The sequence below is a fragment of the Vigna umbellata genome, chromosome 3 (assembly GCF_029865625.1).
Source record: "Vigna umbellata cultivar VRB3 chromosome 3, Vumbellata_1.0, whole genome shotgun sequence".
Taxonomy (NCBI): Eukaryota; Viridiplantae; Streptophyta; class Magnoliopsida; order Fabales; family Fabaceae; genus Vigna; species Vigna umbellata.
In genome coordinates, this window is record NC_142167.1 from 35,642,056 (window position 1) to 35,668,705 (window position 26,650).

General features: G+C 30.6%; 1 non-coding gene across 1 annotated transcript; it reads right to left on the bottom strand.

The window, feature by feature from the left end:
* Window positions 1-15,936: 15,936 nt before the first annotated feature.
* Window positions 15,937-16,017, bottom strand: TRNAL-AAG (transfer RNA leucine (anticodon AAG)). The gene has a single exon. It is a non-coding gene; the product is annotated as a tRNA-Leu (tRNA).
* Between the last annotated feature and the right edge of the window lie 10,633 nt (window positions 16,018-26,650).

Sequence of the window (26,650 nt, forward strand, 5' to 3'; positions counted from 1 at the left end):
TTTTTTAATGGAAATTATTTTCTATATTAAAATATTGAAAATCATCTCTGTGCTAATTAATAATTTCACATAATCAATGTTTCTAAGAATGTTGTAATAATTCAGTAAAATCAAATTGTGACAACTTTCTTCCTAACTTTATGATTTTTCAAATGTTTGACACAATAGTTATTTCTTTAATTTCTTTTTCCAGTTTTAAACAAAACGTGGAGGAATAAATTTTGTGTGGTATTATCATTTTTAAAATTTCTAAAACAAGTGAATTAAGTTATTAGAATGTCTAAAGTTTTTTATTAAATAATTTAATAAATGATATACACTTTTCTATACAAAATATATGAATCCTTTTACGTAAAAATATTGATGATTTATTTTTGTAATATCCCATTTTTAATAAATATTATTTATTAATATTCAAAAATAAATAATTCATAACTAGAGAAGATTATTACCATCATCCAAAAATAATTATAACAATAACACATAACAAGATATACAATTCTATAAATTTAAATATTATAACATGCAATAAAATATCTCTTAAAAGATATTACTAAAAAAGTAACTCCAAACTAAGAACTAGGGTTGCATCATCACTCTCTTAAGGTAGATTAACTCCTATTTATTCATCTATTTGTTGGGTATAAACAAAGTTCCACATCAGATAAAATAGAGATGGACATGAGTTTATATACACATAAGATACATTCATTGGTAAGAAGCCTTATGGAGTGGTACCAAAAGCAAATCTTGTAAGATGTAGAGAAGAGGGGAAATATGTTTAGCCGTGTAATTTAGCTTGATGATGAGTATAATACTTGGTGTGTGTAGTACCAAAGTTTTTACTTGTAAGACCTTGATGAATAGGAGAAATGAGTCTTTAGCGAGATGGTACTCAACCACCCAATAGGGATATAGTTTCGGGAACATTAGACGTTGTGAGGAAATTGATACAAGATTATTATTAGTTAGATTGTATTACTTGTCTTATTATGTAGTTTATGATTGTTATTGTTTGTTTTCTTAGCTCACCTTTATTTGTTTGTGTTTGTGACGATTATCCTATAATGTGTGTGATATGGGAGTAGATAGGAAGATATAATACTGCGATAATCAATTCTATGCACCAAAATAACACTCTTAACATGCAAAAGCTATAACAAAAATTATTTTTATTTTATTTAATTATTTTCCTCGAGTATCCAAAAAGCATGTAATAGTGAAAATGAAAGAAAGGAAATAAAGCTTCATTTATTAAAAAGAAGAAAATAATACAATTCTATATTTTTGAATGAATAGAAGATTCCTATATTTATTGGAAAACAAAAAAGAAAGACGCCTAGTGCGGTAGAAAAAGATTCTAAGCGAAATTAAAGCACACAAATTAGAGAAGAATTTTCAATAATTAATTATACTTATACATAAGCAATTATTGAAACAATATAATTTATACTCTTCTAAATGCATCCAAAACCAAAATTTTATGTACTTACCAAGCCGATTATATGTTGTGAATATAAAACTTAACAAACCTTTTCAATGGACACAAGCGGACGTTTTCTATTTGACCACAAGTCAGTCTATTTTATTCGGTCATAATTTTTTAACTTTAGTATATTTTAGATCAAAGAATTGGAGTATGAGATAATGAAAGACTAGACCCACCTTAATCCCTTTAGGTGAGGGTTTATAAATATCATAATTATTTTATTAATAATACAGAGATAAATAATATAAATTTATGCATTTGAGTAATTTGGAAAGTATATCAGCCATCTTTATTCAATTGTAGAAAGATAAATATCCAGATAAGAAAAGAAGAAAAGTTGACACAAGAATAATTAAGAAAGAACACTTTCCATTTTATCTTTTCAAAGAAAAAAATTTGAACAGTGAGAAGAGGAAGGGACGTAAAAAAAGCTTCACCGGATGAACTTTCGAAGCTTCTTTGCTTTTTCATTTTTAATTTGATTTTCACAATTATGCAAGAATTTAGAAAACTTGTTAACGAAGCAGTTATCAATGCAAGTATAATAGTGATTGGACAGAGTACAGTGACTGATAATTTGGAAATTCGGTTTACATGGATCAAGTTTACTTTGACTTAGACCAAATATCTTCTTTGAATTACATTAAATTGGAAGAAGATAAAAAACCACAACAAATTATAATATAGAAAAACTGAAACAAAATAATGCGATAAGAAAAATAAAAATTGTTATAAAAGTAATTTATTTCAGTAGATTGGTTTAAACCTACTAGAGGTAAAAGAAGTCAGTGAAGTGAGTTTCATTATATAATTTTGTTGCTTTTAAATAAAGTTTTGACTGCAATTTAATCGACCTAAAAAATATGGAAGGAAAATAATTTTTGATTAAAAATAGTATTTCTCTATTTTTAATATAGATTAGTCAAGGAAGGGTTAATAATAATAATATAGTTAAAGAAAAATACAGTTTCTCATAATCACAACACTGATACGACTGCATCTCAACAATTATTTGATTCTTTGATTGCCTTTGATACACCTAGTTCACAGTTTCTCATATTACTTCTAACCATGTTTCTACTAATAATGATTCTATTGTTGTTGAACCAATTATGCAATTCAATGATGATTCTAATGATTTTGTTCAACATGTTGATCAACGTGTTAGACTTTCAACTAAACTTAGGAAACCACCTGCTTATTTGTCTGACTATGATTGTTCACATCTTTCTTTTGTTAATATTCCTATTGCACTCGTTATTCTTTACAGTCATACTTGTCTTATTCCAATTGTTCTGACTCTCACACTGCTTTTTGCATGTCTTTATCTACCATCATTGAGCCTACCTCTTTCAAAGAGGCTTGTCAACATGATCATTGGCAGTAGGCCATGCTTGCGGAGATTCAGGCTCTTGAGAGGAATCAAACTTGGTCATTGGTTTGATTGCCACCAAAGAAAAGGGTTGTTAGTTGCAAATGGGTCTACAAGACTAAATTGAATGTAGCTGGGTCTATAAAAAGATATAAGGCACACCTTGTTGCCAAAGGATTCACACAAACCGAAGGCATGAATTTCTTTGAAACATTTTCACTAGTTGTCCAACAATTAGATTTCTTCTCTCCATTATCGTTTCGCAAATGGTTCTTACACCAGCTTGACGTTGATAACGCTTTCTTGCATGGTGATTTAGATGAAGAAGTTTATATGAAACCTCCTCCATGTTTGATCCTCCTAGAACCTAATTTGGTTTGCAAACTGCACAAGTCTCTCTATGGACTCAAATAAGCTTCTCGCCAATGGAATTCTAAGCTTACATCTGCTTTAATTTTCTGTGGTTTTTCTCAGAGCCCTGCTGATTACTCATGTGCAACTCTGCTACTTCTTTTACAACTCTGCTGGTCTATGTTGATGATATAATGCTCATTGGTGATAACATAGATGATATTATTGATGTTAAGCAGTTTTTAAATCAGAAATCAGAATCAAAGACTTGGGCAACCTCAAATATTTTCTTGGTTTTGAAGTTGCTAGGTCACGACAGGGCATTATTTTGAATCAACGAAAATATTGCTTAGAAATTCTTTCTGAATTTGATCTCACTGGATGCAAGCCTGCCCACTCTCCTTCGAACCCTAATGATAAGCTCAAAGATGATGATGGTGATCTTCTTCCAGATCCTACTTCCTATAGGAGATTAATTGGAAAATTGCAGTATCTTACAAATACCCATCCTGATATTTCTTTTGATGTCCAACAAGTTAGTCAATTTATGTCTAAACCAAGATCCTCTCATCTCAGTGTTGTATTCAAAATCTTGAAATATCTCAAAGGATGCCCTGGTTTAGGCCTTTTCTATCCTTCCACAAATCCTCACAAACTTCAGGTGTTTTCTGATTCAGATTGGGATACTTGTTGTATCTCTAGAAAATCCACAATTGGTTATTGCGTATTCTATGGTAATTGTCTTATCTCCTAGAAATCGAAGAAACAATCCACCATTTCTAGAGGCTCTAGTGAAGCTGAATATAAAACTTTAGCCTATGTTGTTTGTGAATTACAATGGCTAAAGTACATTGTTGAGACTTATATCTTCAAATACCTCTTCCTTTCCTTACATTTTATGATAATCAATATGTCATTCAATTGGCTAAGAATTCATCCTTTCATGAATGCACCAAACATATTAAAGTGGATTATCATTTCATTTCTGTTAAGGTTCTTGATGGACTCATTATTTTTTCTTATCCTTCAAAGCATCAATTGATAGACATGTTCACTGAACCACTTTATCCTAGATCTTTCAATATTAATTTATTCAAGATGGACTTGTTGAATATTCACCACCCATATTGAGGGAAGGTATGAGAAAGAGACGTTTTCTGTTTTACTCCACAGCTGGCAATATTCTCTTTACCCCACCGTATATTATATGCTTTATTTTTTAGTTTGTTAGGATGGTTATTCAATTTTTCTAGAATAATCTGTTGTTTTTACTTTGCTGTATAAATTGAACAACACACAATCATTTACTGTTGAGTTGAATAATAAAGATTGAGGTTTACCCATACTAAATTTTGTTCCCACTTTTATTCTCTGATATATATATATATATATATATATATATATATATATATATATATATATATGACTGTAATAGATTAATCATATATTATATATTTTATGTATCCATAATTGACATAGTAACCAATTTGAATAACTAAAACTTTGATAATCAATCATTAAATTAAAAAAAAATCAGTACTCATTCAATAACTAATAATTACTATATTTTTTAATCATTTAGACACAATATATCGTTTTCTAATAATAGTCTTTTTTTAGTAATTGATTTTTTTAATTGAGAATTAGTTATCAAATTAGTTATATATATATATATATATATATATATATATATATATATATATATATATATATAATCTTGTAAATAGTACATAACAATATTGTGTTTTTCTTTCTTTTCTTCCTTCCTTCTGCATCATTTTCTTTTCCTTTTATTCAATATGAACGATCACATAAATTAATTTTAAAGACATTAGTTATTGCTTTGATATCATTATTTATCACTTAATTATTTATATTTGTAGTTGTTTAAACATTACTATTAATATAATTTTGATTACTTCCAATATTAAATATCAACATAAAACATATATATATATATATATATATATATATATATATATATATATATATATATATATATATATGAAATATCAAATAATTGTTTTTTCATATAATCAAATGTAATTCTTAGAACTGGAAAGTGAAAAATTCGCCCCAGCTAAGAAGTTGTGAGAGAGAACAATGGATAAAGGTTGGAAAGTGTTCCTATCTTGTTGAAAAGTAGTGCAGAAGACCCATCTTAATATAAATGTAAGAAGCAACCATATTGAGAGTTGTAAAATTCACAGTGCTTTGAATATTTGACTCTTTGAGATATCTTAGGTTTCCTATTATACTTAGAATACCACATAAAGTTTGACTAGGAATACCACTCCATAAAGCAGAACCATGTAAATCAAACTGTTAAAACATTTTCCAATACAAGCTTGGAACTAGTGAGATGTTGAACATTTTATCTTTTGTTTTGACACTATTCAAACTTGAAAATATAGAAGAAGATTGAAGGGATACTCTAATGCTAATACCAAGATTCTCACGGGAACATTTGACCAATGAAAGTTGGTAAAACGTAAAAAAGTAAAAATAAAAATTAAGAGCATCTTTATGAGATAAAAGTTGAAAGTTATAAATTGTTGGAAATAAAAAGAAGTGTCATTTAATAATTATAAATTAAACAAATTGGAAACTGTAACTTCTCATCTCGCTATTTTAAATGAAAGATCAGTTTTTAAAATTAAGCAAATTGTGAAATGGAAATATGGTTTGCAAATATTATTACTCAGGAAATAAAGCTGACTTGTGTTTCTGCAAAGTAAATAATTCAAGTTGTAAAGCTTATAAATTAAAATTTCAACAAATTTATCCAAATAAGGAGGAGGAAGGCACGAAGAAAAGACAACATCGGATAGAAACTTAGGAAATTTCTTTGTTTTTTCTTTTTTAATTTGATTTTTACAATTATGCAAGATTGTCATAAAACTATTGGTGACATTCCCGAAGGAGTTATCAATAAATTAAAAATAATTGGACAGAGTAGAGTAAGTGATTGATTGGTAGTTCGGTTTAAATTACAAGGATGATATTAATTTTGACTTAGTAAAAAATATGTTCTTTGAATTATACTATTTTAGAAAGAGATAAGAAAATATCGGATTATTATAAAAAAAATTGAAACAAAATTATGTGATAAAAAATAAATAAAAACTGTTATAAAAGTAATATATTTCAATAGATAGGCTTACGATTCTAATAGGAGGAAAAAAGAGAGTCAACCGGGTTAATCATACATGGTTAAAATAAAATATTTAATATTGGAACTATCGTTGCTTAAAAATATAACATTTTAAAAATTATTTCAATTTTAAAAATTATTTCAATTTTAAAAATATCTTTTATATAGTAACTATCTTTTAATAATAATGTGATTCCTACAATACAAAATTATTAGGACACACATTGATGTATTGGAAAATAACTTGGAAAGAATAAATGTTATATTTTATTCTTATTTGTACAAAATTGGGATGTACAGTGGAATAGTTTATTGTACTATAAACTTTTATTATGAGTCTAATACAACTTATGATGTTGTCTTAGAGATTTTATCTTAATATATATATATATATATATATATATATATATATATATATATATTAATATAATGTAAATAATAATAAAAAATTAATGAATTATTGTGTAGTGGTTGAGTGCTTTTAATTACAATACAAGGCAATGGTGGGAGCCAAACTCATTTGAGTTTATTTTTTTGGTGTGAGACGATAGTAGGGTCCACCAGAGGATTTGTTTTAAGAACTGAGTGGTGTTTGAAAAGAGTAAAAGTGGAAAAATTCGAAACTTAGCATCGAAGGAGAAGACACAGAGAAGGTGTTGTGTGAGTATAAATTCCGCCCTCAAACTCTTCCTCCTCAAACATACACATATATCAAACAATCCAACCAAACTCATTCATTTGCAGCATCAATATGAGTGGCAGCAAGGACGACGAAGGAAGCAGCTGGACCTCCAGGTTTCTGAAAGTGGCCAGTGCAGCCGCCGCTACCGTCGCCGTAGCCGGCGGTATATATGCCGTTCTCTCATCATCATCTGCTAACTCCGAGCATGAAGCAGCGTTTGGCGCAAGGCGTGAGAGAGAAGAACAGCTTTATAATAAGGGTGGCGCCGCCCTGGAGGTATGATAATTTCTTTTTCTCTTCACTCACAATACTTGTTTTATGGATTTCACCTCATGTATACAATGGCGCCACCATTAATTTTTTCACACCCACATGATTTGAAAGCAATTTACATTCCTAACATTGATATGCGAAGTGGAAGAAACCTGAGGCTGGTTGGGTGAAGCTGAACGTGGATGGTTCGCATGATTCGCAAGACCTTTCCAATGGACCCTCTGCAGGTTGTGGAGGGGTTGTGAGAGATTCATCAGTAAACTGGGTGCGTGGCTTTGCTAAAAAACTGGACTCATCTTTGAAAGCGCACCAGACAGAGTTACAAGCCATTCTCACGGGGCTGCAGTTTGCTTCACGCATGAAGCTTAAGAAAGTGGTTTTGGAATCAGACCATAACTCGGCGGTGAGCATGGTGGAGAACGGGGTTAAGCCCAATCACGAAGATTACGATGTGGTGGAACAGATAAAGGAGAAGCTAGCCCGTTTTGAGGGGGAAGTGAGGCTTGTTGTTATCAACACCATGGCCAACAGTGTTGCTGACAGGCTCGCCAAAAATGCTCGTGATCCGTCTTTTAATCCTGTGTACCAGGAGTATGATGATCCACCTGAAAACTGTGTCCAGTATCTCCAAAGGGATTTGATGGGGTGTGTCAGCAGCTTCTAGATATATCTTATTAAAATAACAAACACAAACATGGAGTGAGGAAATTTCAACCCACTACTTCATCAACTGCTTTTACGTTTTATCTTTATGAACATCTTACCCATGTTTGTTTTAGTTTTTGTTGAGATGTTGGATGTCCGGTTCCGTTATAATTCAGTTCACTACTAGTAAAGACTATATTATGATATTCAGAAATCATCTATATTTTATCTTAAGAAAACTACTGCTTTACATCTAATTTCTACAACTTCAACTTTATGTTAAAAATAACTTTTTTAGTTACATAATTTTTATTTTGATATTTTGAGATGTTGTAACTATAGCTAAATTTAAATAATCTAAATAACAAGAATCTAAGCTAAACATTGCATAAAGTCAAAAAAACATGAAAGTGAAAGAATTTTAGCTAAGTCAGAAGGAATAAGGAACAACAATTAGACCTTACCATTTTTTTTAATATTTTCTACGAGATTTGATAATTATTAAATTTTTATGATAAAAGATAATTTGAGAGAATTATATCTTTAGATATTTTATTTGATATTTTTAAATAATTATTTTATTTAATTATGTGATTAAATATTAAAATGGTTTAAATCCTTGGATGGTCCTCGTATTTGTACAAGAATCTCAAGTTGGTCTTCATATTTTCAACTGTCTCAATTAGGTCATAATATTTGTAAAATTGAATCAATTTTGCTCTAACCGTTAAGTTGTCATAAACGGCATTAGTTGGTGCTGACGTGTTGCATAATTAATTAGCTGATGTCAAAATATTTTATTACGTGGATTTTTTTTAATTTAAGAGATTATGACATGGCAATCCTTGGTCGTTCTCTTCTCCTTCATTTTGATCTTCTATCTCGCGCAAGGAAAGTGATCGCGATGGCTTCGTGATAGCGCGACCAAGCGGCATTTGTGGTGGCTCGTGGCGGCGTCTTGAGCGTTCTTCTTCTTTTCCCTCTTTTTTTGCGCTATTTCGCGTTGCAAGGATGAACTTCTTCCCTCTTCTATTTCTGGTTCTGTTCAAAAGTTGCAGGGAGTAGGTAGTTGAAAAATAAGAAAGAGATTATTTTGTGGGTACCGTGTGATTGAAAGATGGTAAATTGGATTCCTTAAAATATTCTAGAAAGAAAAAAAATTTAGGAGAAATAATTTACGGCTCAGGTTTCTTTCTTTTAATTACTTATAAAAAGTTAATTATGAAAATGGATGATTCAGAACCCAAAAGCAGCGTCACTGAGAGGCACCATAGACGCAAGAAGCTCGATGCAAACCATTTTCCCTCTTTTTTGCTTGAACCCTAAGAGAGTGAAAAATCCCAATTTGATTTTGCAAAGCTTGCGGAGGCGATTAAGAGCCCCTTCGAAAGGCATTAGGGACAATTTGAAAACATGAATTAACCTCACAATTTGATAGCAGGTATGGGCTTGGAACCAACTCCTGGAAAATTAAAGGAAACCACATTGATTTAAAGAAATGTTGGAATTACTCAGAGTCGGACAGGAATATTTACAGTAATAGAAAAATAGAAATTGCTTCACTGTCATATGGTACCAAAACAAACCTACCTTCTTGAACATCATAATAAGCAACAATGTTAGTTGGATTGATCATAACTTGAGGATTTTCACTATACATGTTAGGAATCGCGCTATTATAGTAAATCTGTGTAGGAACAAAAAATGCACCCTTTGACTTTGCTGTAGTCCCCCGTGCGCACACCTTCTCCCATGCGAGACCCTCCCGTTAAGCCTGTGAAGCAGCCTAAGCCAAAGGCTAAGAATCCCAACAACAGGGAGATGAGACTTGAAGAGAAAAACAAGTTGGATTTAGGATTACAAAGTTTGCCAGAATAGAAAATGGAACAAGTGGTGCAGATCATAAGGAGGAGTAACAGGCATTTGAAGCACGATGCGGATGATATCGAGCTAGACATTGAGGCTGTTGACACAGAGACTCTTTGGGAACTTGATCGGTTGGTGAGGATGAATGAAACTTTTAGGGTTTTCTGAACGCTGCTCGCATAATTTTTTTATTTTTTTATTTTATTAAATTTCATGTCATAATTGGCAGCATAATTTTTTTAATAAAATATTTACCTCAGCATATCCACTTTAGCATATTTTAACCCTATCTGTAAAAACTTAACGGACAGGGCTTAATTGGCTTAATTGTTTAAATATTTGGATTCAATTAAGATATTTTGCAAATATATGAACTCAATTGAAACAGTTAGAAATATGAGGATCTACTTGAGATTCTCGTACAAATACGAACACCATCCGAAGATTTAAACCTATTAAAATATATTATTTTCCAAGTCTTTTTAATCCAACAAATGTGTCCTTAAATATTTTTAGATATCTACCATAATCAAATATATCTTGAAAATATTTAATTATTTAGAAGAGATTAAACTTTCAAAAATAATATTACAATATCTGAATAGCCTAAAACAAAATCCAGTCAAAATTATAAAATGACTTACGAAAACACATTAAGGAAGTTTAGGAACCCTTTCGGGGTGCTAATTTCCTCCTCTCTACCATCTTTCACATTCTCTACTCTCTCATTTTCTATTTTTATGTTACTTCTACATTGAATGGAGTGTTAAGTCTCTAGAGTTAATTCTGCTAAAATTTTTAATGAATTATGAGGTTAGAATTCAATAATTAGTTTGTTCTTTTGATTATTAATGTGATTTATTTTTATTTATGTCTTTTACTTCTTAATCAAGTAAAAGTAATAATTTTTATATTATAGCAAAGTTAGCCTAGTGATAAATCTACATATCATATCAATAATTTGAGTCCAAGGGTTTTTAATTTTAATTGAGAATCCACTTTGATTAAATTTAGAAACTTTCATGTGATTGAACAAATTTTTGCTAATAATTGAGAATGCACTTTGATTAAAGGTGAAAATTTTAAAAAGAATTAATCAAGAATGTTCTTTGATTAATTAGCTTTTTACTTGATATAAGAGGTTAAAGAATAAACATGATTAGACATAATAATATTTAACTAAGAATGTACTTTGGTTAAATTAATGTACTTTGGTTAAATTTGTTATGATTAATTTGGTTAATAGTGAGAACATGAACAAATTAACTGAGAATTTACATTAGTTAATTTGAAAATATAAGAAAATAATTAATTGAACAATAATCCTTAAGTAATCAATGATGAATCTTACTCTTGGAAAAGTATTGGAATCAACCTATTTTGTTTATTATTATTTTTATCTCTTTTTATATTTTTCTAATTTTATTTCTTTCTTTCATTTACTATTTTTTTAATTAATCTTTTACTTATTTTGTTTATCCTTTTCTTCTTATATTATTTTTATTTTATTCGATTAACCTTTTTTGTATAGTTTTTATAAGAACTAATTTATTAGAAATCAATTTCATGTTTGTTGAGAGGCGACTTATGGTTGACTATTTCGTAACTAATTTGTTAACTATTGATTTGACAATACTGAAGTTGCTATAGTAAAGTAGCATTACTTTGATTGATCAATGATTGAGTTATCATTGGGCAAAGGTTTTTCTTACTGAGCGAAACCAAAGTTAGAGAGTTCACTAACTTGGTGCCACTAAGTGTTGATCAGGATTGATGAGTGCCACTTATGTAGGGGTTCTCTGATTGGTTTGTCGTTGGACGGAACTTTTTACTGTTGGGCACCATTTTTCAGGATTTAAATCCTAGGAGCTCTAGTGGCAGTTTCGTGAGACAAGTCTTGGGTTGGTGGGTGAGAAAGTCGCTTTGGGAGCCATGTTGACCAGGTTGAGCAATAACCTCCAGTGGCGCCTCTGGATTTGTGACGTTAGGTGAAAATTCTTTGTCGTTAGAAGATACCATACAACTTCATTTTGCTTAAATATAATGTTTATTAGATGTGGATTTGTAATTTGGAGTGGAATACTATGATAAATGAAAGGATGGATGATATAGGGAATTTCAGGGAGAAAATCCTTTTGATGTGTGTTTCTTAGGGTATGCATTAAAGTAGAGACATAAAATGGAGGTTATCTTGAGACTTTACTAATCGTTTGTACTCAAATAGAGAATGATGAATTAGGATGTGAGAGTAATAGGAGATCTTTGTCTAAAGAACAATGTAGTTCTTATGAGAGTAAGGGATTAACCTTATCAAGTGAAAGGGTATCCACCACATGTGCATAACTTCCAAGTTGTCTGACATCAATGCTTTTTTATATTATTGAGTCTAGAAGATTCTTTATCTTGTGTGACTTGTGTTTTATAACTATGTGGATTCTTTAGTATGAATATAACATGTTTATTTGTTATTCAATGCACCTATTTATATATTAGTTTCTTGTATTTCTTGTTGGTCTGTTTTGTATTTTGTATTCTTTTTTTGCAATGATAATTTTAATGGGGTGAATAGATGAGGATGCACGTTTGGAGACTTCTCATAAAAAGATGTTAGTGATGTGAGATATAAGAGTTGCAGCTTTGGGTTTAAACTATTCACTAGTGCAAAAAATACCTTTAACGTCACCCTTTAGACGTCTGATCCTCGAATATCCAACGTAAAAAATGACTGGTGGCATTTTTCGTAAATAAAATAACTATATAGATGTCGGCTATGGAGGGGCCCGACGTCTAAATACTCATTTACGTCGGCTCCCCCGAATAGACGCCAAAACTAAATGAAAAAGTTAAAAAAAATGTATTCTATTTAGACGTCTGTTATGGGGGGAACTGACTTCTAAAGCACTTTAGACGTCTGTTATTGGGGGAACCGACGCCTAAATACACAACCTAGAAATTTAAAAAGTCACTTTTTGACTCCATTTAGACGTTTGATCCCGTCACTCCGACTTCTTAAGCACTTTAGACGTCTGTTATCGGGGAACCAACGTCTAAATACACAACCCAAGAATTTAAAATGTCACTTTTTGACTATATTTAGACGTCTGATCCCGCCACTCCGACTTCTAAAACACTTTATATGTCTATTATCGGGGGAACCAACGTCTAAATACACAACCTATAAATTTAAAAAGTCACTTTTTAACTTCATTTAGATGTCTGATCCCGCCACTTCGACCACTAAAGCACTTTAGATGTCTGTTATTGGGGGAACCGACGTCTAAATACACAACCTAAGAATTTAAAAAGTCACTTTTTGACTACATTTAGACGTTTGATTCCGCCACTCCGACTTCTAAAGCAATTTAGACGTCTATTATCGGATGAACCGATGTCTTAATACTCATTTATGTCGGCTCCCCCGAATAGACGTCAAAACTAAACGAAAAAGTTTAAAATTTTTTTATTCTATTTAGACGTCTGTTATGGGGGGAATCGACTTCTAAAGCACTTTAGACGTCTGTTATCGGGGGAACCGACGTCTAAATACACAACCCAAGAATTTAAAAAGTCACTTTTTGACCCCATTTAGACGTCTGATCCCGCCACTCCGACTTCTAAAGCATCTTAGACGTTTATTATTGGGGGAACCGACGTCTAAATACACAACCCAGAAATTTAAAAAGTCATTTTTTCACTCTATTTAGACATCTGATCCCGCCATTCCGACTTCTAAAGCACTTTAGACGTCTGTTATTAGGGGAACCGATGTCTAAATGTCGGCATTAAAACACCGCGAACGCGAGACAGCCGTTACGCGCACTCATTGTTCATCATCTTCGTCGCGTTTTCTCTCTATGGGTTATGCTTTTCAGTTTCGTTTTCTCACTTTTGCATCGTTTTAAATTAATTTTACTCCGATTACATCACTCTTGATGCATTATCTTTAATTTGAACCGATTAAAATGCGTTTTCGTTAGGTTTTGGTGCAATTATTCTCGTGTCCTTGGGCAGCGTTTTTCGGCGGTGATTTCTTGCGTTTTGTACTCCTCCAATTCCTCCACTACGTTTTTAAAACCATCCAATAAAAAAAATGTACAATACATTCTCTTCAACTAAAATATAAAGTTGTAAACTCAAATCACCATAAGTCAAGAGCAACCTCAGAGACGTCTGACCTGTATGGATCAGACGTTTATATAGACGTTTGACCTATATAGGTCTGACGTCTCATTAACGTCACCCATATAGACGTCGGACAGAGATCAAACGTTAAAAGTCCAAAATAACTTATGTCTAAAGTGATTATTTGAAAAACTGTATATTCTTAATTATATTTTTTGAATCTATATATATGCACACTGCATATTCCTGTATATCTTTTAAGATAATGACCAATTTGAATAACTAAAAATTTCGTCACCAAATCAACTCAGTAAATTAAAAAAGAAAATCATTACTCATTCAATAACTAATAGTTACTACAATTTTTAATCATTTTAGACACAATTTATCATTTTATAATAATAATAATCTGTTTTAGTAATTTATTTTTTAATTGAGAATTTAGTTATCAAATTAGTCATATATAATAGAACATAACAATATTGTGCTTTTCTTTCTTTTCTTCCTTCCTTCTACATCATTCTATTTTCCTTTCATGCAATATGAACGATCACATAAATTAATTTTAAAGACATTAGTTATTGCTTTGATATCATTATTTATCACTTAATTATTTCTATTTGTAGTTGTTTAAACATTACTATTAATATAATTTTGATTACTTCCAATATTAAATATCAACATAAAACATATATATATATATATATATATATATATATATATATATATATATATCATATAATTTAAACACAGTTTCTCATAATCACAACACTGGTACGACTGCATCTCAACAATCATTTGATTCTTTGATACACCTAGTTCACAGTTTCTCATATTACTTCTAACCATGTTTCTACTAATAATGATTCTATTGTTGTTGATCAGTTATGTAATTCAATGATGATTCTAATGATTTTGTGCAACATGTTGATCAACCTGCTAGACTTTCAAGTAAACTTAGGAAACCACATGCTTATTTGTTTGACTATGATTGTTCACATATTTCTTTTGCTAATACTTCCTACTACACTCGTTATTCTTTACAGTCATACTTGTCTTATTCTAATTGTTTTGACTTTCACACTGCTTTTTGCATATCTTTATCTACCATCATTGAGCCTACCTCTTTCTAAGAGGCTTGTTAACATGATCATTGGCAGTAGGGGAGATTCAGACTCTTGAGAGGAATCAAACTTGGTCATTGGTTTGATTGCCACCAAACAAAAAGGTTGTTAGTTGCAAATTAGTCTACAAGATGAAATGTGCTTATTATTAGAAACAATTAAATATTCAAAATAAGTATCTAGAGTGTGAAATAAGCTTCTAAAAACATACTACATCTATCACCTTAATCCTTAAATCAAATAATTTTTTGAATTTTGAACTATAACCATGGATAAATTATACTTTTTAAAATATTTTTTTGATAAATTTCTTATTTAGATGTTAAGGTGCAAGGTGTTACAAATTTGGTAAAATAAAATGATGTTTATCTCTTTTCTTTTGAAGTTGAGGCTGTTTGAGGTGAATATTTAAAAACAATAATCTTTTTGCCAAGCTTACACTTCCACAAGTCTAAACCAATATCAATTGGACATGGCCGAGCAAAAACATTTCAATCACAAATAAACAGAGCGTATTAATGGCTAACTTTGGTATCCTACATTTAACCCACATTTATAAAAGTTATTCATTGTATAAATTGTTTAGATAATCCTTTAATATATATATATATATATATATATATATATATATATATATATATATACTATTTTTAGTATCATTTTAAAAATTAAATATACTTTTTGTTCTAAATTATTATAAAAGAAAATTGTTTTTTTTTTTCTTAAACTAAATATTTCTCTATGTATTTTTTGAAAGGTGCGTAAAATATTTTTCTAATAATAAGTTTAATAGAAATTATAATATAACTCAACATAAAAGGAATATTTTAAATTACTTTATGGAAAGAAAAATTAAATTGTTGAGAGTGGGATTTGAACCCACGCCCTTTCGGACCAGAACCTTAATCTGGCGCCTTAGACCAACTCGGCCATCTCAACTTTAATAATAATTTCAATTTAAATTTAGTTAACTATTTTATAATGAATTTGTTAGTTATATTAATAAAATATTTATGCATTGAGAACTTTATATTATAAATAAATATTCTTTCAATATTCAATTTTTTTAATGGAAATTATTTTCTATATTAAAATATTGAAAATCATCTCTGTGCTAATTAATAATTTCACATAATCAGATGTTTCTAAGAATGTTGTAATAATTCAGTAAAATCAAGTTGTGACAACTTTCTTCCTAACTTTATGATTTTTCAAATGTTTGACACAATAGTTATTTCTTTAATTTCTTTTTCCAGTTTTAAACAAAATGTGGAGGAATAAATTTTGTGTGGTATTATATTTTTAAAATTTCTAAAACAAGTGAATTAAGTTATTAGAATGTCTAAAGTTTTTTATTAAATAATTTAATAAATGATATACACTTTTCTATACAAAATATATGAATCCTTTTACGTAAAAATATTGATGATTTATTTTTGTAATATCCCATTTTTAATAAATATTATTAATTAATATTCAAAAATAAATAATTCATAACTAGAGAAGATTATTACCATCATCCAAAAATAATTATAACAATAACATAAGCAAGATATAGAATTCTATAAATTTAAATATTATAACATGAAATAAAATATCTCTTAAAAGATATTACTAAAAAAGTAACTCCAAACTAAGAACTAGGGTTGCATCATCATTCTCTTAAGGTAGATTAACTCCTACTTATTCATCTATTTGTTGGGTACAAACAAAGTTTCACATCGGATAAAATAAGAGATGGACATGAGTTTATATACACATAAGATACATCCATTGGTAAGAAGCCTTCTGGAATGGTACCAAAAGCAAATCTTGTAAGATGTAGAGAAGAGGGGAAAGATGTTTAGCCGTGTAATTTAGCTTGATGATGAGTATAATACTTGGTGTGTGTAGTACCAAAGTTTTTACTTGTAAGACCTTGATGAATAGGAGAAATGAGTCTTTAGCGAGATGGTACACAACCACCCTATAGGGATATAGTTTTGGGAACATTAGACATTGTGAGGAAATTGATACAAGATGATTATTAGTTAGATTGTATTACTTGTCTTATTGTGTAGTTTATGATTGTTATTGTTTGTTTTCTTAGCTCACCTTTATTTGTTTGTGTTTGTGACGATTATCATATAATGTGTGTTATATGGGAGTAGATAGGAAGATATAATACCGCGATAATCAATTCTATGCACCAAAATAACACTCTTAACACACAAAAGCTATAACAAAAATTATTTTTATTTTATTTAATTATTTTCTTCGAGTATCCAAAAAGCATGTAATAGTGAAAATGAAAGAAAAGAAATAAAGCTTCATTTATTAAAAAGAAGAAAATAATACAATTCTATATTTTTGAATGAATAGAAGATTCCTATATTTATTGGAAAACAAAAATTAAAGCACACAAATTAGAGAAAATTTTTCAATAATTAATTATACTTATACATAATCAATTATTGAAACAATATAATTTATACTCTTCTAAATGCATCCAAAACCAAAATTTTATGTACTTACCAAGCCCATTATATCTTGTGGATATAAAACTTAACAAACCTTTTGAATCTATCTCGACACAAGCCGATGTTTTCTATTTAACCACGAGTCAATCTATTTTATCCGGTCATAATTTTTTAACTTAGTATATTTTGGATCAAAGAATTGGATTATGAGATAATGGAGCACTAGACCCACCTTAATCCCTTTAGGTGAGGGTTTATAAATATCGTAATTATTTTATTAATAATACAAAGATAAATAATATAAATTTATGCATTTGAGTAATTTGGAAAGTATATCAGCCATCTTTATTCAATTGTAGAAAGATAAATATCCAGATAAGAAAAGAAGAAAAGTTGACACAAGAATAATTAAGAAAGATTTCCATTTTATCTTTTCAAAGAAAAAAATTTGAACAGTGAGAAGAGGAAGGGACGTAGAAAAAGCTTCACCGGATGAACTTTCGAAGCTTCTTTGCTTTTTCATTTTTAATTTGATTTTCACAATTATGCAAGAATTTAGAAAACTTGTTAACGAAGCAGTTATCAATGCAAGTATAATAGTGATTGGACAGAGTACAGTGACTGATAATTTGGAAGTTCGGTTTACATGGATCAAGTTTACTTTGACTTAGACCAAATATCTTCTTTGAATTACATTAAATTGGAAGAAGATAAAAAACCACAACAAATTATAATATAGAAAAACTGAAACAAAATAATGCGATAAGAAAAATAAAAATTGTTATAAAAGTAATTTATTTCAGTAGATTGGTTTAAACCTACTAGAGGTAAAAAGAAGTCAGTGAAGTGAGTTTCATTATATAATTTTGTTGCTTTTAAATAAAGTTTTGACTGCAATTTAATCTACCTAAAAAATATGGGAGGAAAATAATTTTTGATTAAAAATAGTATTTCTCTATTTTTAATATAGATTAGTCAAGAAAAGGTTAATAATAATGACATGGTTAAAGAAAAACACAGTTTTCTCATAATCACAACATTGGTACGAATACATCTCAACAATCATTTGATTCTTTAATTGTCTTTGATAGACTTAGTTCACAGTTTCTCATATTACGTCTAACCATGTTTCTACTAATAATGATCTTATTGTTGTTGAACCAGTTATGCAATTCAATGATGATTCTAATGATTTTATGCAACATGTTGATCAACCTGCTAGACTTTCAACTAAACTTAGGAAACCACCTACTTATTTGTTTGACTATGATTGTTCACATCTTTCTTTTGCTAATACTTCCTACTGCACTTGTTATTCTTTACAGTCATACTTGTCTTATTCCAATTGTTCTGACTCTCACACTGCTTTTTGCATGTCTTTATCTACCATCATTGAGCCTATATCTTTCAAAGAGGCTTGTCAACATGATCATTGGCAGTAGGCCATGCTTGCGGAGATTCAAGCTCTTGAGAGGAATCAAACTTGGTCATTGGTTTGATTGCCACCAAAGAAAATGGTTGTTAGTGCCAAATGGGTCTACAAGACTAAATTGAATGTAGCTAGGTCTATAGAAAGATATAAGGCACACCTTGTTGCGAAAGGATTCACACAAACCGAAGGCATGAATTTCTTTGAAACTTTTTCACTTGTTGTGAAGATAACCACAATCAGATTTCTTCTCTCCATTATCGTTTCGCAAATGGTTCTTGCACCAGCTTGACGTTGATAACGCTTTCTTGCATGGTGATTTAGATGAAGAAGTTTATATGAAACCTTCTCCAGGTTTGATCCTCCCATAACCTAATTTGATTTGCAAACTGCACAAGTCTCTCTATGGACTCAGACAAGCTCGCCAATGGAATTCTAAGCTCACATATGCTTTAATTTCCTGTGGTTTTTCTCAGAGCCCTGCTGATCATTCTTTACTCATCTACAACTCTGCTACTTCTTTTACTGCTCTGCTGGTCTATGTTGATGATATAATGCTCATTGGTGATAACATAGATGATATTATTGATGTTAAGCAGTTTTTAAATTAGAAATCAAAATCAAAGACTTGGGCAACCTCAAATATTTTCTTGGTTTTGAAGTTGCTAGGTCACGACATGGCATTATTTTGAATCAACGAAAATATTTCTTAGAAATCCTTGCTGAATTTGATCTTACTGGATGCAAGCCTGCCCACTCTCCTTCAAACCCTAATGATAAGCTTAAAGATGATGATGGTGATCTTCTTCCAGATCCTACTTCCTATAGGAGATTAAATCGAAAATTGCAGTATCTTACAAATACCCGTCTCGATATTTCTTTTGTTGTCCAACAAGTTAGTCAATTTATGTCTAAACCAAGATCCTCTCATCTCAGTGCTGTATTCAAAATCCTGAAATATCTCAAAGGATGCCTTGGTTTAGGCCTTTTCTATCCTTCCACAAATCCTCACAAACTTCAGGCGTTTTCTGATTCAGATTGGGCTACTTGTTGTATCTCTAGAAAATCTACAACTGGTATTGTGTATTCTATGGTAATTGTCTTATCTCCTAGAAATCGAAGAAACAATCCACCGTGTCTAGAAGCTCTAGTGAAGCTAAATATAGAGCTTTAGCCTCTGTTGTTTGTGAATTACAATGGCTAAAGTACATTATTGATAACTTATATCTTCAAATACCTCTTCCTTTCCCTACATTTTATGATAATCAATATGTCGTTCAATTGGCTAAGAATCTATCTTTTCATGAATGCACTAAACATATTAAAGTGAATTGTCATTTCGTGTTAAGGTTTTTGATGGACCCATTGTTCTTTCTTATGTTGCTTCAAAACATCATGTTCACTAAGCCACTTAATCCTGGATTTTTCAATATTAATTTATTCAAGATGGACTTATTGAATATTCACCACCCATTTTGAGGGAGGGTGTGAGAAAGACACGTTTTCTGTTTTATTCCACAGCTGACAATATTCTCTTTACCCCACCGTATATTATATTTGCTGCTTTATTTGTTAGTTTGTTAGGATGATTATTCAAGCTTTCCATCTCTTGTTTTTACTTTGCTGTATAAATTGAACAACACAATCATTTACTGTTGAGTTGAATTTTATTCCCACTTTTATTCTCTGATATATATATATATATATGACTGTAATAAATTAATCATAGTTGTGAGAGAGAACAATGGATAAAGGTTGGAAAGTGTTCCTATCTTGTTGAAAAGTAGTGCAGAAGACCCATCTTAATATAAATGTAAGAAGCAACCATATTGAGAGTTGTAAAATTCACAGTGCTTTGAATATTTGACTCTTTGAGATATCTTAGGTTTCCTATTATACTTAGAATACCACATAAAGTTTGACTAGGAATACCACTCCATAAAGCAGAACCATGTAAATCAAACTGTTAAAACATTTTCCAATACAAGCTTGGAACTAGTGAGATGTTGAACATTTTATCTTTTGTTTTGACACTATTCAAACTTGAAAATATAGAAGAAGATTGAAGGGATACTCTAATGCTAATACCAAGATTCTCACGGGAACATTTGACCAATGAAAGTTGGTAAAACGTAAAAAAGTAAAAATAAAAATTAAGAGCATCTTTATGAGATAAAAGTTGAAAGTTATAAATTGTTGGAAATAAAAAGAAGTGTCATTTAATAATTATAAATTAAACAAATTGGAAACTGTAACTTCTCATCTCGCTATTTTAAATGAAAGATCAGTTTTTAAAATTAAGCAAATTGTGAAATGGAAATATGGTTTGCAAATATTATTACTCAGGAAATAAAGCTGACTTGTGTTTCTGCAAAGTAAATAATTCAAGTTGTAAAGCTTATAAATTAAAATTTCAACAAATTTATCCAAATAAGGAGGAGGAAGGCACGAAGAAAAGACAACATCGGATAGAAACTTAGGAAATTTCTTTGTTTTTTCTTTTTTAATTTGATTTTTACAATTATGCAAGATTGTCATAAAACTATTGGTGACATTCCCGAAGGAGTTATCAATAAATTAAAAATAATTGGACAGAGTAGAGTAAGTGATTGATTGGTAGTTCGGTTTAAATTACAAGGATGATATTAATTTTGACTTAGTAAAAAATATGTTCTTTGAATTATACTATTTTAGAAAGAGATAAGAAAATATCGGATTATTATAAAAAAAATTGAAACAAAATTATGTGATAAAAAATAAATAAAAACTGTTATAAAAGTAATATATTTCAATAGATAGGCTTACGATTCTAATAGGAGGAAAAAAGAGAGTCAACCGGGTTAATCATACATGGTTAAAATAAAATATTTAATATTGGAACTATCGTTGCTTAAAAATATAACATTTTAAAAATTATTTCAATTTTAAAAATTATTTCAATTTTAAAAATATCTTTTATATAGTAACTATCTTTTAATAATAATGTGATTCCTACAATACAAAATTATTAGGACACACATTGATGTATTGGAAAATAACTTGGAAAGAATAAATGTTATATTTTATTCTTATTTGTACAAAATTGGGATGTACAGTGGAATAGTTTATTGTACTATAAACTTTTATTATGAGTCTAATACAACTTATGATGTTGTCTTAGAGATTTTATCTTAATATATATATATATATATATATATATATATATATATATATATATATATTAATATAATGTAAATAATAATAAAAAATTAATGAATTATTGTGTAGTGGTTGAGTGCTTTTAATTACAATACAAGGCAATGGTGGGAGCCAAACTCATTTGAGTTTATTTTTTTGGTGTGAGACGATAGTAGGGTCCACCAGAGGATTTGTTTTAAGAACTGAGTGGTGTTTGAAAAGAGTAAAAGTGGAAAAATTCGAAACTTAGCATCGAAGGAGAAGACACAGAGAAGGTGTTGTGTGAGTATAAATTCCGCCCTCAAACTCTTCCTCCTCAAACATACACATATATCAAACAATCCAACCAAACTCATTCATTTGCAGCATCAATATGAGTGGCAGCAAGGACGACGAAGGAAGCAGCTGGACCTCCAGGTTTCTGAAAGTGGCCAGTGCAGCCGCCGCTACCGTCGCCGTAGCCGGCGGTATATATGCCGTTCTCTCATCATCATCTGCTAACTCCGAGCATGAAGCAGCGTTTGGCGCAAGGCGTGAGAGAGAAGAACAGCTTTATAATAAGGGTGGCGCCGCCCTGGAGGTATGATAATTTCTTTTTCTCTTCACTCACAATACTTGTTTTATGGATTTCACCTCATGTATACAATGGCGCCACCATTAATTTTTTCACACCCACATGATTTGAAAGCAATTTACATTCCTAACATTGATATGCGAAGTGGAAGAAACCTGAGGCTGGTTGGGTGAAGCTGAACGTGGATGGTTCGCATGATTCGCAAGACCTTTCCAATGGACCCTCTGCAGGTTGTGGAGGGGTTGTGAGAGATTCATCAGTAAACTGGGTGCGTGGCTTTGCTAAAAAACTGGACTCATCTTTGAAAGCGCACCAGACAGAGTTACAAGCCATTCTCACGGGGCTGCAGTTTGCTTCACGCATGAAGCTTAAGAAAGTGGTTTTGGAATCAGACCATAACTCGGCGGTGAGCATGGTGGAGAACGGGGTTAAGCCCAATCACGAAGATTACGATGTGGTGGAACAGATAAAGGAGAAGCTAGCCCGTTTTGAGGGGGAAGTGAGGCTTGTTGTTATCAACACCATGGCCAACAGTGTTGCTGACAGGCTCGCCAAAAATGCTCGTGATCCGTCTTTTAATCCTGTGTACCAGGAGTATGATGATCCACCTGAAAACTGTGTCCAGTATCTCCAAAGGGATTTGATGGGGTGTGTCAGCAGCTTCTAGATATATCTTATTAAAATAACAAACACAAACATGGAGTGAGGAAATTTCAACCCACTACTTCATCAACTGCTTTTACGTTTTATCTTTATGAACATCTTACCCATGTTTGTTTTAGTTTTTGTTGAGATGTTGGATGTCCGGTTCCGTTATAATTCAGTTCACTACTAGTAAAGACTATATTATGATATTCAGAAATCATCTATATTTTATCTTAAGAAAACTACTGCTTTACATCTAATTTCTACAACTTCAACTTTATGTTAAAAATAACTTTTTTAGTTACATAATTTTTATTTTGATATTTTGAGATGTTGTAACTATAGCTAAATTTAAATAATCTAAATAACAAGAATCTAAGCTAAACATTGCATAAAGTCAAAAAAACATGAAAGTGAAAGAATTTTAGCTAAGTCAGAAGGAATAAGGAACAACAATTAGACCTTACCATTTTTTTTAATATTTTCTACGAGATTTGATAATTATTAAATTTTTATGATAAAAGATAATTTGAGAGAATTATATCTTTAGATATTTTATTTGATATTTTTAAATAATTATTTTATTTAATTATGTGATTAAATATTAAAATGGTTTAAATCCTTGGATGGTCCTCGTATTTGTACAAGAATCTCAAGTTGGTCTTCATATTTTCAACTGTCTCAATTAGGTCATAATATTTGTAAAATTGAATCAATTTTGCTCTAACCGTTAAGTTGTCATAAACGGCATTAGTTGGTGCTGACGTGTTGCATAATTAATTAGCTGATGTCAAAATATTTTATTACGTGGATTTTTTTTAATTTAAGAGATTATGACATGGCAATCCTTGGTCGTTCTCTTCTCCTTCATTTTGATCTTCTATCTCGCGCAAGGAAAGTGATCGCGATGGCTTCGTGATAGCGCGACCAAGCGGCATTTGTGGTGGCTCGTGGCGGCGTCTTGAGCGTTCTTCTTCTTTTCCCTCTTTTTTTGCGCTATTTCGCGTTGCAAGGATGAACTTCTTCCCTCTTCTATTTCTGGTTCTGTTCAAAAGTTGCAGGGAGTAGGTAGTTGAAAAATAAGAAAGAGATTATTTTGTGGGTACCGTGTGATTGAAAGATGGTAAATTGGATTCCTTAAAATATTCTAGAAAGAAAAAAAATTTAGGAGAAATAATTTACGGCTCAGGTTTCTTTCTTTTAATTACTTATAAAAAGTTAATTATGAAAATGGATGATTCAGAACCCAAAAGCAGCGTCACTGAGAGGCACCATAGACGCAAGAAGCTCGATGCAAACCATTTTCCCTCTTTTTTGCTTGAACCCTAAGAGAGTGAAAAATCCCAATTTGATTTTGCAAAGCTTGCGGAGGCGATTAAGAGCCCCTTCGAAAGGCATTAGGGACAATTTGAAAACATGAATTAACCTCACAATTTGATAGCAGGTATGGGCTTGGAACCAACTCCTGGAAAATTAAAGGAAACCACATTGATTTAAAGAAATGTTGGAATTACTCAGAGTCGGACAGGAATATTTACAGTAATAGAAAAATAGAAATTGCTTCACTGTCATATGGTACCAAAACAAACCTACCTTCTTGAACATCATAATAAGCAACAATGTTAGTTGGATTGATCATAACTTGAGGATTTTCACTATACATGTTAGGAATCGCGCTATTATAGTAAATCTGTGTAGGAACAAAAAATGCACCCTTTGACTTTGCTGTAGTCCCCCGTGCGCACACCTTCTCCCATGCGAGACCCTCCCGTTAAGCCTGTGAAGCAGCCTAAGCCAAAGGCTAAGAATCCCAACAACAGGGAGATGAGACTTGAAGAGAAAAACAAGTTGGATTTAGGATTACAAAGTTTGCCAGAATAGAAAATGGAACAAGTGGTGCAGATCATAAGGAGGAGTAACAGGCATTTGAAGCACGATGCGGATGATATCGAGCTAGACATTGAGGCTGTTGACACAGAGACTCTTTGGGAACTTGATCGGTTGGTGAGGATGAATGAAACTTTTAGGGTTTTCTGAACGCTGCTCGCATAATTTTTTTATTTTTTTATTTTATTAAATTTCATGTCATAATTGGCAGCATAATTTTTTTAATAAAATATTTACCTCAGCATATCCACTTTAGCATATTTTAACCCTATCTGTAAAAACTTAACGGACAGGGCTTAATTGGCTTAATTGTTTAAATATTTGGATTCAATTAAGATATTTTGCAAATATATGAACTCAATTGAAACAGTTAGAAATATGAGGATCTACTTGAGATTCTCGTACAAATACGAACACCATCCGAAGATTTAAACCTATTAAAATATATTATTTTCCAAGTCTTTTTAATCCAACAAATGTGTCCTTAAATATTTTTAGATATCTACCATAATCAAATATATCTTGAAAATATTTAATTATTTAGAAGAGATTAAACTTTCAAAAATAATATTACAATATCTGAATAGCCTAAAACAAAATCCAGTCAAAATTATAAAATGACTTACGAAAACACATTAAGGAAGTTTAGGAACCCTTTCGGGGTGCTAATTTCCTCCTCTCTACCATCTTTCACATTCTCTACTCTCTCATTTTCTATTTTTATGTTACTTCTACATTGAATGGAGTGTTAAGTCTCTAGAGTTAATTCTGCTAAAATTTTTAATGAATTATGAGGTTAGAATTCAATAATTAGTTTGTTCTTTTGATTATTAATGTGATTTATTTTTATTTATGTCTTTTACTTCTTAATCAAGTAAAAGTAATAATTTTTATATTATAGCAAAGTTAGCCTAGTGATAAATCTACATATCATATCAATAATTTGAGTCCAAGGGTTTTTAATTTTAATTGAGAATCCACTTTGATTAAATTTAGAAACTTTCATGTGATTGAACAAATTTTTGCTAATAATTGAGAATGCACTTTGATTAAAGGTGAAAATTTTAAAAAGAATTAATCAAGAATGTTCTTTGATTAATTAGCTTTTTACTTGATATAAGAGGTTAAAGAATAAACATGATTAGACATAATAATATTTAACTAAGAATGTACTTTGGTTAAATTAATGTACTTTGGTTAAATTTGTTATGATTAATTTGGTTAATAGTGAGAACATGAACAAATTAACTGAGAATTTACATTAGTTAATTTGAAAATATAAGAAAATAATTAATTGAACAATAATCCTTAAGTAATCAATGATGAATCTTACTCTTGGAAAAGTATTGGAATCAACCTATTTTGTTTATTATTATTTTTATCTCTTTTTATATTTTTCTA